This window comes from Amphibalanus amphitrite, unplaced genomic scaffold (genome assembly GCF_019059575.1).
Source record: "Amphibalanus amphitrite isolate SeventyFive unplaced genomic scaffold, NRLGWU_Aamphi_draft 001351F_arrow, whole genome shotgun sequence".
In the NCBI taxonomy this organism is placed as follows: domain Eukaryota; kingdom Metazoa; phylum Arthropoda; class Thecostraca; order Balanomorpha; family Balanidae; genus Amphibalanus; species Amphibalanus amphitrite.
This window is the reverse complement of record NW_024882844.1, coordinates 146,483-160,117: the sequence shown is the minus strand read 5'-3', so window position 1 is coordinate 160,117 and position 13,635 is coordinate 146,483.

Below are 13,635 nucleotides of genomic sequence, written 5' to 3'. Positions count from 1 at the left end.
GCCACAAGGACTTGCTTTCCGAGCTCATGAGCTGCTAGCGCAATGACTTCCTCTGGATATCATTTAGACAGTCTATATTCCAAAAACGTCCTTGTTGCACTGGTCGTTGCTGGAATGCTATATGGTGGGGTCAGGCGATAAAACCATTGCGACTTTCGGATTGCTTGGTGATCAAGTTGATCTGAATTGCAGCTTTGTGCAACGTCCAGTATTGAGTCGATTTTTTTTTTGCATAACTGCATTCTTGTATGGCTTTATCATATTCCCTTCCGGTTGGTGCTGCCCTCAAGTGACGACGTCCGTAACGAACGGTGACCCGCTAGGTCACCGCGTCTCTTTCTTCCGCGTTACCTCGCTCTGTGCTGCTGTCCTTTCTAAGTTATGGGCGGCCGGTGTCGATAGGGACGTGGGACACGGGAAAACAAAGGAAAGGGTCTCTAAGGAACGCGGCCAGCGTGTCCGGATCGGGCAGTAGTCGGTCGTGCCAGGATTTAAAGTTTACAGCTAATAGTAAACTAATAGAAAAGATGTAGCCCGCTACATCTTCAGTCCAAACAACCCTAGTTGCGTCCTCGCAACTCGGAACGGTGAACAATGAACAGCTCGATGGTTCCGCCACTCCATCCTAGACTCTACCTAAATTTCCTTCCACACAATCAACACATCTGATACATTACGCATTACCCACATGCACATAAGATTTCTCTTACCATGGCTATTCGTGTACTGCATTAAACTCAGCTGTCGGCTTCCATGGCAGCCGGACCAGTCTCCTCCAGTCAGCTCCAGGCTGGCAGCCAGACCAGTTGTTCTCCAGTCAGCTCCAGACTAGCAGCATCCACGGCAGCCGGATCAGTCGTTCTCCAGTCAGCTCCAGGCTGGCAGCCGGACCCGTCTCCTCCAGTCCGCTCCAGGCTGGCGGCCTCCACGGCAGCCGGATCAGTCGTTCTCCAGTCAGCTCCAGGCTGGCAGCCAGACCAGTCGTTCTCCAGTCAGCTCCAGACTAGCAGCATCCATGGCAGCCGGATCAGTCGTTCTCCAGTCAGCCTCAGGCTGGCAGCCGGACCAGTCGTTCTTCAGTCAGCTCCATACTAGCAGCATCCACGGCAGCTGGCTGGATCAGTCGTCCTTCCGTCAGCTCCGAGCTGGTGATCTTCACGGCAGCTGAATCAGTCGCTCACCTTTGTATTTCTTCATCTTCCTGACTACTGTTACCAGCATCAATATCCTCTACTTCCGCGCCTCAACGTCTTCTTCACCTCGTCAGTCGACAACTTTCAGCTTCATCTTCGTTTCCATTTCTTCATGAACTGCTTCCTACCTCTCATCCTCTTCGGGTTCGGAGGCTTGCGCCAGTTGACTAGCTTCGCAATGTTCTGATTGATCAAGAGCCCCAATGTTCGGGCGCCAATTTGTAGCGCGGGGGACTGAACAGGGGTGCGGTGGAGTGGGGGTGGAGTTGTTTTCCGGGGGGGGGGGGACTTTCTTGGTGGGGTCTGTTACAGTGGGTTTGTTCGGTGCCAATGTGAAGCGCTGGAATTGTGCTGTTGGAGACTGGAAGTGTGTGCGTAAGTAAAGTTGATTTCTGGAAGCCCACCCGGCATACAAATGCATCTGATGGGAGATGCTTTCATTTTGAGGCTTGATCATCATCACATTGTATAGACGTCGACTCAGTAACTTCACTGCTCGGGCAGGAAGGACAGGCTCCAACCCGTGGGTAATCGACACAGTGAGAGAAGGGCCGGATAAGGCAGTTGGGGTCTTAATGATCACTGCCAAGCCATTCGTTGGCATTTAACTTTATTTGCTGGATGGTCATTTGTCCAGTCACCAATTCATCATCACTGGTCTACTCTACCCTTTTCAAATTTGCCCACTTATATCGTATTAGCGTAGCTGAATTTAAGTGCCCTCGAGGATCATTGGCGTGACTGTCCTAACCGAGCTGCACTTAACTCCTATCGGCCTTAATCTAAGATTCATGCTTTTACCATACGCACTCACATTCTTACATACAAGCGCTCTTCATTTATTCACCAAAATTTTATTTAGTGCCCCTCGAAATCCCTCCGATAGTGTTAGGTGTCTGGCAACAATAACCTCCCCGGCGAGATGAATGTCTCTCTTATGAATCCATGTGTGCTCCCGCTAACCGGTGGCCAAGCCACAGGGCCGTCCAGTATTGCATGCAGATAATTATTCACCTTTGTAATTTAGTCGGATCCACAACACGTCCAATAGACTTCTGATGCGAATTCGCGAATTACACCCGGCTGGTTTCCCTTTTGAGAGAGCGCTAGGCCTCGCGCTCCCTCCGGTCCACGTCCTGGAACTTACCGTTCACGTCCTGGGACCATAGTTCACGTATCCACGTCCTGGAACTATCTGCCTGGAACTCATCTGGTTCCGTGGGTCTTACGTTACCAGGACTCACGAACTCCGAGGGGGGACTATCCCGGTCCCCCAGAGGCTGTCCATCACCGGATGTGACCAGAAACTCCTGGCTCATGCCGATGATCAAGATGCAGATAAGTATGATGACTTCCTGGGACGTACGGCTCCCTGCACCACCTGTGGATGACTTACCAGTGACCCAGCACTCCACCATTCCTGATGGATCCTTGACTTCCGCTGGGATCCGCCGTTTCATGCCTCTGAGCCTGCCTACCTTTGCCCACTAAATAATCCTGCGGGAAACCAACAACAACCGCGGTATCACCACGGTGGGTAACGTGAATAGCTCTGCTAAAGACGATGTGCTCCTTACCTTACATTACCGGTCTGGACGAATTTCTCAGGAAGTTCTGTGTCTAAGTCATGCTAGTCAACATTCCGACATAAGAGCCGGGCAAACAAACCCTCTCCTCATTTATACTCCGGCTTATTGATCTGAGATAGTCCGCTTGCAATATACTTTGTAGCCACTCGAATATGACAGATAGAAAGATCAAATGTATCATCTTGAGCCAGTAAATTTTCGTCAATCTTTGTCGGGTGAAAGGCTTGCCACCAGCAACCACAAAACCACGAGTATTCAGGTTCGCTAAAAAATATAAGCCCTAACAATTTCACTGATATTGTTTACCTGGTCTGAAATAATCTGCGTCAATAAATCTCCCATAAATTACGACCGAGAGCCGACGGACCGTCCTGTCCGCCGCCAGCTCTGTCCCGCGACTAGTGATGCAAACAGTACGCCCGGACTGCCCATGATAAACGTCATTTGATGGCTATGCTCGATAATACCACGACAATACGACGACCTAGTGACATTATGATGACCCAACATCTTTGAACAATTTACCACGTTCGTTTCCACAATGGCATGCCTCGAGTAATTGAATTCCTTAACAGCTGAATTCTGACCTGAATTTGCAGCCCAGCTCATAAACCTGGGTGGCCCACCGTCGCGCCGCTTCACCCGTCGGAATTAACAGCTGGACCAAGGTCGTCGATCAGACACCGTGTGCTTCTTCTATATGTGCCCTTCTTATTCGGTGTGTGTGTGTGTATCTAATGTAAACCTCTATACTGTAGTGCGAACTCCACGAAACACCAGAGTGGAAAAGCGTTGATGACGTCTCGACGGATGATCTTATTGACCTTGTGGCCAATCACCCGTTTCCAAATTTGTAAGAGCTCGATCCTCCCCACTATGCCCACAACAGAACGTTTCATAGCTTTAGTGTGTATTCTAAATTAAACACGTTGAATTTAAATACAGTCTAATTCATGTTCCCAGTCAAGACGTTAATTCAACAGAATACCAATAATATATGACTTACGCCTAACCGGTTAATTTGTTAACTTTCTCTTTGACAGACCTTCGTACAGAAACTAACAGCTACATTATTAACCCGCTATGTGGCGTAGCAATACCAGCTCACATCACTGTAAAAGAGACTGAAACCACGCCCTGAACTCCTCTCACGAACCCAACTGAACGTCACTGTTGAACATAGACACACTGAGAATCCCATTGTAATCCTAGTCTGCAAATGGTAAGCTGGAGATCCTAACAATGACATATACGCACTCGTGAATTTTTAGCTAAACCTCGATCACCTATAACGCAGCTTATCCGGTAGTAAGACCCCAAGAACAAAACCGCAATACAGCTTTGCACCAATAATTTCTGACGATCGCGGAGAGTGGCCGCCACAACTAGAATTGTCTGGACCGACCGTATAAATCAAAGCAATTTGCTATTAGCTTGGCAACGACCATTGGAGAGATCGGGCAAGGCGTAAACCAGGAGGGAGGGGGGGGGGAGATAGGATCAGGGAGAGCAGACTTTCGAACATTCAGATTGAACACTCACATTAGCAGCTGGAGTGTGACGTCACCTCGGCAGTTGCACTTGCGTCCTTTCTCGTCGACGGCTGCTGTCCTGCGTCTCCATCACTCGAAGCACTAGCAGAGAACTGGAGCAGGACGATTGCAGCTGTAACACGGCGGTTTCTCGTGCCCAGGGCGGGGCGCGCCGGTGTTGTTGTCAGCCCTTGCTAGAAGAGATGCTCTGCCGGTCCAGGTGTATTGTTTCACGAGCACAACACAGCGAGATGGTCAGCTACGGTGTCGGTCGAGACCGATGCAGAAACACGTCCGGCGTGGGTGACGGCCGGGGTCTTCTCTACACAAGCACGCGGAGCAGATGGTATGAGTCCAGCGGCTGTGGAGCTCGGAGGTCTCCTCGAGCGAGAGAGAGCACGTCCGACGCCGATGATGGCTCTAGGTCTTCTGCCAGTCCCCCCGATCGGGTGACTTCAGCAGAACTATCCTACTCTAAGGGCGGTGGCCCTCTAACCCTGCGTGGCGGCTCGCTATTGGCTTAAGATTCTTTAAACACAAATCGAACGCTCGTGATTGGTCGTCTACGTCACAGTCTCTCGATCGTACTGGAGACATCTAGAAGTGAGGTATGACGTAGTGTCACGCGCCGATCTCGTGGTCCTAAGTGCATCCGGCTACGCAACGTTGCAAAGACATCAGACGGCACTTAGCAGGCAGCGGCTGACTTCTAGGTATAGAGTCTCTAGAGCGCGTTTGACAGAAGACAGACTAAAAGCTGACGTTTGTAGATAACACACCGGCGGCGCGGCGCAGAGTGCTGGAGACGATGAGTCACGATCATGAATAAACTATGACGCGTCGTCGGCCGGCCGCGGGGTCAGCTGCAGTGGGCTGAGCGCGAGCGGAGAGCGGAAATTGAATGATAGCCACCACGCAGGTATAACTAGACTACGAACTAATTGCGAATAACTAACGCACACTTTACACACCTCCCCCACCCATGCCAAGAGCTTTGGCCACGACAAAGCAGAGGCCGACGCCTGAAGGGCAAAGGACACAGCGGGGGAGTCACACGCAGAACACAAACACATCCGCGACAAGAACACAATACAGGGGCGGGAGGGCGGGAATTGGCCGGATGAACGCATTGAACGTCACTAGCGCACTCGCTGCGGTCCACGAAAACGGTTATCGTAGTCCATGACGTCAGTCATTTCGGCGGTGACCCGGATCGTGGGCCGTCGAGTCAACTGGTGACCCGGATTGCTGGTGCGCGGGGGCACTTCGTCTGGTAGCGCACGTCTGCGCTCGGTGCGGAACACTGAATCATACGGTGATTCGGATAGTTCCTCGGTCCATTGTGATGCAGGCTCGGCGCCGTGCATACACAAACACTTGCACGCACACTGGGGAAAGAGGAACAAAGAGACCTCACGCCTGGCCATACGTGGCCCGTCACGGCATATCCGTTGTGGCACTAGACTGAGCGCTGAGTGATGCCGGTGCATCGTTTACAGTTACCACGTGCCGGCTCTGCTAGCGAGCCGAGCACAATGTGACACTCGTCAAGTTATGGTTGGCTCGTGATAGTCTCGAGAAATGGGAGCTGGGAGGACAAAGGGAGGAACGGTTTGTAGTCAGGCAGCGAGAGCAGTAGTGGTTAGCGCAAAAGCATAGTAACAGTCAAGGATATGGCCTTTAGTAATCATAGGCGTGTTTGTTATAGCAGCATTCATTCTCAAAAACATCCATCCGCAATGCATCCGTTGTGACACCTATGGTCCCAATCACAACGACCAATGCATCGTTGTGGCTCCTACGGTCTCTACCACAACGGCCGTTTATTACATCGGGCTAGGGAAAGCCAAATCAATGCAAAAAACTGAGTATTCGGAAGCTTCCGGTAACAATCCGATGAGTCACCTCAATCATGGTGCTACATCACGGCAAATGGCTGTTGAACGTCAACGTCATTTGGATTGGTAGCTAAACTGCCAGACAATCAGTTCCAGATTGTACCTTCGTCTCTCGATTGCAGGGCACTCATAAAAAAATAGACATTTGTCTCTTCTATTACGCAGCTCTGGTGTACGTTCCGTCGTACACAACCCTTCGAGAGGCTCGAGACCTCAGACCTAATCGTGCAGCCTCTGTGGCAGCGGTAACGTCCATGCTCTCCACTGTCCGGTAACTGTGGCGAGATTACAGTGGGGTCACCTATTGCTGCTGAAGGGTTCTGAAAATTTGCAATGCACCTGTCTAGTACGTTTGTTGGCGTTACTCAGAAAAGCAGACCAACATCAGTCACCGTGCGTGACTTGACCGCACTCGGTCACCAATTAATATACAAGTTTCATTCCTTTCTTCGGTAAATGCCTCCCTAAAAAGATTCTTGCAACATCATAAGGGCTTATCTCAACATCGTAGTCCTATTTCAGGCGTAGTCATTAATTGCACTAATTCTGTTCGGCCCGTTTACATTTTTATTTCGTTTTGTAGGATTATTCAAGGGGCCTAAATTAGTGCTTTTCGGAGCGATTACACGAATCTGAGTTTATCAAGGTCTGGGTATTTAGGTTCCGGCTGAATGGGCGCTTGATTGACTCGTCGCTGTTGGGTTTCGTGATCCTTCCGTCCAAGATAAGTGTCTCTTTCGTTAATGATTGATAATAGCTCTAGGCGTTCGGCTCGCTCACTAGAACTTAGATCGAACAGGTCAGCTTTGTTCATTTCGGCACGCCATAAGTCTAGTTTTTCGCCAAATGGATTTATTCTTAATAACTCTCGGTCCTTTGCAGGCTGGCGTTGGGAAGCACTGGGGTTTTTCTTTGTTACCTTCACCGAGGATTTGGAGGATCCGGAACCAGGAGCATGCAGGCGGGACGAGTTGGATTGAGCCATGATTGATACAACTGAGAGCCAAAAATACAAAATCATAAAGTGAACCCTTTACGTTACGCTGAGCTTTTCAGATTGCAAAAGTAAAATTAAAATCCAGTGCCACTCGGGAGATGTCGAGACGTACCTTTGATGGCGTCGCCGAAGATGGGTTGTTCACTCGTTAACTATCACTCCACTATCACTTTCACTATACGCGCCGGCCGGACTGTTCGATTACGCGCGAGAGAGTCTGGTTGTAGCGCTGGGTGTGGAACGCCTTTGAAGTCACTCGATGGAGATGCCTCGCAGAAGAGCGTCAGTTGACCTCTCTGATGACGTCAGTTGACCTCGTTGGAGAGCGCGAGTTGAACTCTCTTTCCTGTTAGACTTTGTCTCGATGACGAGAGACGGTCGGTTGGAGTTATCAGCGGCTTAGATCGAGCGCTGGTTGAGATGGCTGCCGTATAACTCGGGCAGATCGGGCCTGACTGGTACAGTTCGATTTCAGAGCCCTTTATGACTGGTACTTGTACGGGTACTTGTACCTTGAGCTGGCACTGATTAAGATAAACGGTGCTGAGCTTTGGCGTACTCACTTTTGGAGCGCTATTGTTCAGCGGCTCACAGTGAAGTATCGGCAGATGTAGTAGCCGTGAGAGCTGGCTGGTAGCAGCTGGAGCGCAGCAGCGTTGTATAGGTGCTCGTCAGCGGCAGAGTTCGTCTGAAGAGTCGGCGCACGAAGAAGAAGATGGACGTGAGAAGACGGCTTCTTCGGCAGGTTCGATCCGGGTCACGGCACCAATGTAACACGGCGGTTTCTCGTGCCCAGGGCGGGGCGCGCCGGTGTTGTTGTCAGCCCTTGCTAGAAGAGATGCTCTGCCGGTCCAGGTGTATTGTTTCACGAGCACAACACAGCGAGATGGTCAGCTACGGTGTCGGTCGAGACCGATGCAGAAACACGTCCGGCGTGGGTGACGGCCGGGGTCTTCTCTACACAAGCACGCGGAGCAGATGGTATGAGTCCAGCGGCTGTGGAGCTCGGAGGTCTCCTCGAGCGAGAGAGAGCACGTCCGACGCCGATGATGGCTCTAGGTCTTCTGCCAGTCCCCCCGATCGGGTGACTTCAGCAGAACTATCCTACTCTAAGGGCGGTGGCCCTCTAACCCTGCGTGGCGGCTCGCTATTGGCTTAAGATTCTTTAAACACAAATCGAACGCTCGTGATTGGTCGTCTACGTCACAGTCTCTCGATCGTACTGGAGACATCTAGAAGTGAGGTATGACGTAGTGTCACGCGCCGATCTCGTGGTCCTAAGTGCATCCGGCTACGCAACGTTGCAAAGACATCAGACGGCACTTAGCAGGCAGCGGCTGACTTCTAGGTATAGAGTCTCTAGAGCGCGTTTGACAGAAGACAGACTAAAAGCTGACGTTTGTAGATAACACACCGGCGGCGCGGCGCAGAGTGCTGGAGACGATGAGTCACGATCATGAATAAACTATGACGCGTCGTCGGCCGGCCGCGGGGTCAGCTGCAGTGGGCTGAGCGCGAGCGGAGAGCGGAAATTGAATGATAGCCACCACGCAGGTATAACTAGACTACGAACTAATTGCGAATAACTAACGCACACTTTACACAGCGATGCGGCTGAACTGGCCCGTCTCCCGGCGGCATGGCTTCTCGGGCGCGGTGATCCCGACGCGACTGCGGCGGTCCCACTGACTCGGTCCTCCCGTCCCGGTCTCACTGTCTCGGTCTGACTGCCCCGGTCTAACTGATCCCGAAGTAAAGCGGTCCCTTTTTTATAGTTGGGTCGGGGTGGCGTCGCCCTCTCCTGACCTGGTTCCGAGTGCTGGCTCCGATTCAGGTGCACTTCTTTTCTTCTTACTGCGGTGGCTTGAGGGCGTGCTCGGTTTTGCATTTGCAACGGCCTCTCCAAAATACGGTTGCACTGAATGTGAAAGCATTTGAATAGGCATTAGATGGCACAATTCTTCGGTTCCAGTCTTCATCGGCGAACGATGCCCGTTATTGTTGATCTGCGCTTGTTTCTGATAAAGCGGCTTGAAATCGAAACGCTTGTTTATAGTAGGCAGCCCGCAACGATTTATCCTTTGTAATGTTGTCTCTAGTTTCCGTTACACTTGCTCACTCACTCGTACTCTAGGTGCTGTACCTCTTGTTCAGATGCTCCTCCGCCACAAGGACTTGCTTTCCGAGCTCATGAGCTGCTAGCGCAATGACTTCCTCTGGATATCATTTAGACAGTCTATATTCCAAAAACGTCCTTGTTGCACTGGTCGTTGCTGGAATGCTATATGGTGGGGTCAGGCGATAAAACCATTGCGACTTTCGGATTGCTTGGTGATCAAGTTGATCTGAATTGCAGCTTTGTGCAACGTCCAGTATTGAGTCGATTTTTTTTTTTGCATAACTGCATTCTTGTATGGCTTTATCATATTCCCTTCCGGTTGGTGCTGCCCTCAAGTGACGACGTCCGTAACGAACGGTGACCCGCTAGGTCACCGCGTCTCTTTCTTCCGCGTTACCTCGCTCTGTGCTGCTGTCCTTTCTAAGTTATGGGCGGCCGGTGTCGATAGGGACGTGGGACACGGGAAAACAAAGGAAAGGGTCTCTAAGGAACGCGGCCAGCGTGTCCGGATCGGGCAGTAGTCGGTCGTGCCAGGATTTAAAGTTTACAGCTAATAGTAAACTAATAGAAAAGATGTAGCCCGCTACACTTCCACGTTAGGCGGCACGGGCGGACATCGATAGCAGCGCCTCTATCGGTCACTAGGGAAAGCTGGGCTGTAGGCGACGAAATACCGGCTGAGTTGTCACACGTTGAATAGGTTTATAGACATCCGTCTTGTGAAAAAGTTGAACTTTTGCCTTCAATATTTCTACAGGCAATTTTAGAAGTGTCTTCACATGGATAACAACACCGTTAAGATTATTGTATTCACTTCAAGCCTTCCCTATTGTTCTTGATGATGCGGGAACTATTTCTAATTAGTGTTTCTAGCTTAAAAAAGAACATATTGTGCAAACGATGAAAAAAACATAGATGGAAGATTTTAAATGCAATTTTCTCTAGCAATTAATGGTAAATTCTCTACAGATCAAGGAAAAGATGCATGCTAACTGATAATTTAAAGTTCTTGGGGCCAGTTGTTTTCTTCTTTTCTTACGTCGCCCCAATGGCCGCGAATACACTTGTGATAACGCCTATCGACACGCCATTTGGACGCTATATCTGGAACAGGCTGCCATATGGCGTGAAGTGCAGCTCCGAAATTTGGCAGAGAATGATGCATGAGCTCATCAGGGGTCTTGAGGGTGTGGAGGTCATAGCTGATGATTTTGTAGTTTTTGGTCGCGGCAACACGCGTGCGCAGGCCGAACAGGATCACGACCGCAATCTAGCGGCATTTCTAGCCAGGGCACGTGAGAGGAACCTTCGTCTGAACCCTGATAAATTCAGGTACAAAGTGACAGAACTGAAATGGATGGGTCACGTCTTGTCGGCTAACGGCTTGAAACCAGACCCAGCTAAAGTGTCTGCGGTGCGTGACTATCCGCCCCCCACGGATGTGCCCAGTCTCAAACGCTTCCTGGGGATGGTCAGTTTTTTGGCCCGCTACATCCCCAACCTGTCACAGACTGTATCACCTCTCCGTCAGCTCACACAGGCCAGCTTCGACTGGTACTGGAGCCCCCAGTGTGAGACAGCATTCAAAACCATTCAGCAGCTGCTTACAACAGCGCCAGTGCTCAAATACTATGACCCACATGACGAGGCTACAGTGCAGTGCGATGCATCGAGCCATGGCCTCGGCGCTGTCCTTCTGCAGCGGGGAAACCCAGTCATGTACTGCTCGCGCTCCCTTACGGTAGCGGAGCGAGCCTACTCGCAAATTGAGAAGGAGCTATTGGCCATTACTTTTGCGCTCACTCGCCTGGACCAATATCTGTACGGTAGGCCAGTGACAGTCGAGACTGACCATAAGCCATTGGTCGCGATACACAACAAACCACTCAGTGACGCACCACTTCGCTTGCAGAGAATGCTTCTCACACTGCAGAGGTACAACTTTCACATTGTGTACCGACCAGGATCAGAGATTCCTGTCGCTGATGCGCTTAGTCGTGCTCCAACTCAGCAACCATCCTCACTGTTCGCAATGGAGACCGAATCCCTAGAGTTGTCCAGTGGGATCGCGGTGTCTCCAGAGCGTCTAGAAGCCATACGGGCCGCGTATCAGTCTGATCCGGTCCTCCCACGGGTTGTCAAACAGGTACTGGCAGGGTGGCCGAAGCATCGGCGCCAGTTGCCAGACGCACTCCGGCCGTATCATGGCTTTCATGACGAACTTTTCACACAGGACGGACTGCTGTACAAAGGCAGGTGTGTGGTCATTCCCAGCGCTCTTCAGCAGGACCTTATCTCGCGCCTGCACCGTACTCATATTGGTTTGTCATCGATACTGCGACTTGCTCGGCAGAACGTGTTTTGGATCGGAATGACCAGCCAGCTAAAAGAAGCGATTCTGAAGTGCCCGACCTGCCTAGCCCATCGCCCGGCTCAGACGGCCGAGCCGCTATTGTCGCATGAGGTCCCCTCCCGGCCATGGGCGAAACTGGGAACGGACATTTTTGAACTTAATGGGTCAATGTACCTCGTGCTGGTAGATTATTACTCCAACTTCATGGAGATTGACCGCCTGACTCGGACTACTGTGACACATGTGACCTCAGCTCTAGCGGCCCAGTTCGCTCGCTATGGCATTCCAGAAACGCTGGTTAGTGACAATGGACCACCGTTCAGCAGCTGTGAGTTCAAAGCATTTCTGCGTTCCCTGGATATTGATCATGTTACCTCCAGCCCAGGCTATCCGCAATCGAATGGCAAGGCTGAGAACGCCGTGAAAACGGCGAAGAGTCTAATGCGTAAGGCTATCGCCTCCGGTGAAAACTTCCTTTGGGCGCTGATGACGTGGCGTAATTCGCCCAGTGAAGGGTCAGACATGTCGCCGGCACAGAAAATGTTTGGACGTGCCTGTCGGACGTTTTTGCCTACTCCCAGGTCAAACTTGCTTCCCGCGTACCCGACTCCTCTCCCGCGTGTTCTCGCTGACAATAAACTGCGCCAGGCGAAATATTACAATCGTCGGACGCAGCCCCTGGCCCCTCTGGTCGTGGGTCAGCCCATTCGGATGCGCCTCCCTGGACAGCGCACATGGACCCCTGGCGTCTGTACAGGAATAGCTGGGCCGCGATCTTACTGGGTGCGCGTGAATGAAGTGACCTATCGTCGCAACCGCCGCCAGCTGTTAGCCACCAATGACCCTCTGCCTGTACAGAGTGATCACTCGGACCCAGACGTGCTCGGTCCGCCACGGGAACCCACCGCGTTACCAGAGCCGCCTCAGACTCCTCCCGTCGCCACCGGCACGGGCGTGCGCCCGCTCGTCGTCCCGCCCGTGCCTCCTGGCGAACCGTGGATGGATGTGCCGTCATCTCCTCCGCTCCCGCCGTCCCCCGTCCATGCGCCTTACGCACCACTGACCGGGGCAGGCTCACCGCCGGTCATAAATCGCCGTCCCCAGCGCGAAAGGCGCCCGCCCGCCTATCTGTCCGATTACGTTAGATGAATCACTGTTCGTGTCAGTTCAGTTCGTGTTCACTGTTCTTGTCAGTTCGTGTCATTGTATGCTGAATGTGGCTGCGTACTTATCAGCAGACGGTAGAATGACCAAGCGTCATGAGAGGTATGCAATGTAAATATTTTGTCGTGTTTTATACTGTTTTGCGATTACCAGTACCTAGTGTTACAGTGCTCAGTCCTTCAGTGCCGCGGTATAGCTTCGTCGCACAGTAGCTTTGCGTAGCATTTGATGTGGTGCATTGCACATGTGTGTTCGTGTACGGACACCAGCATGTCCGTGATCTCGATATCTCATTGTCGCAGGAGAAGGGATGTGACGTATTGTAATTTGTAGTGTCCTGAGACGTGCTGTCATCTAACGGCAGAAAAGCGAACTCGTGGTTGACGGCAAGTGAGGGCGCGGCAGCCGGAGGGTTGTAGAGTGAGACACCCGAGCTAGGGTTGGTCAGTGCTGTATAATATCTGACATTACTGAATACATATCATCGTCTTACGTTATCTGATATCTTAAGAACGTTACAATTAGTATTTACATTTTGTGGGAAAGGCGCTTTGATTTAAGCATTTTGTTTTTGCGCCGATCCGCGATTATTTTCTCCGATGTTTTTTGTTCTTGGTTAACAAAATATACTGAACTGAACTGAACTGAACAGTTTGCTCCTATATTGTGGGTCCTCTGACATTTGGAAACACCGCAGTCCAGTGAATCTCATGTCTGCTAGCAGTGCTAGGGGTTTTTCCGAACTGCAAAACATAGCATAACTAGAATAACATGTAACATGGATAATCGC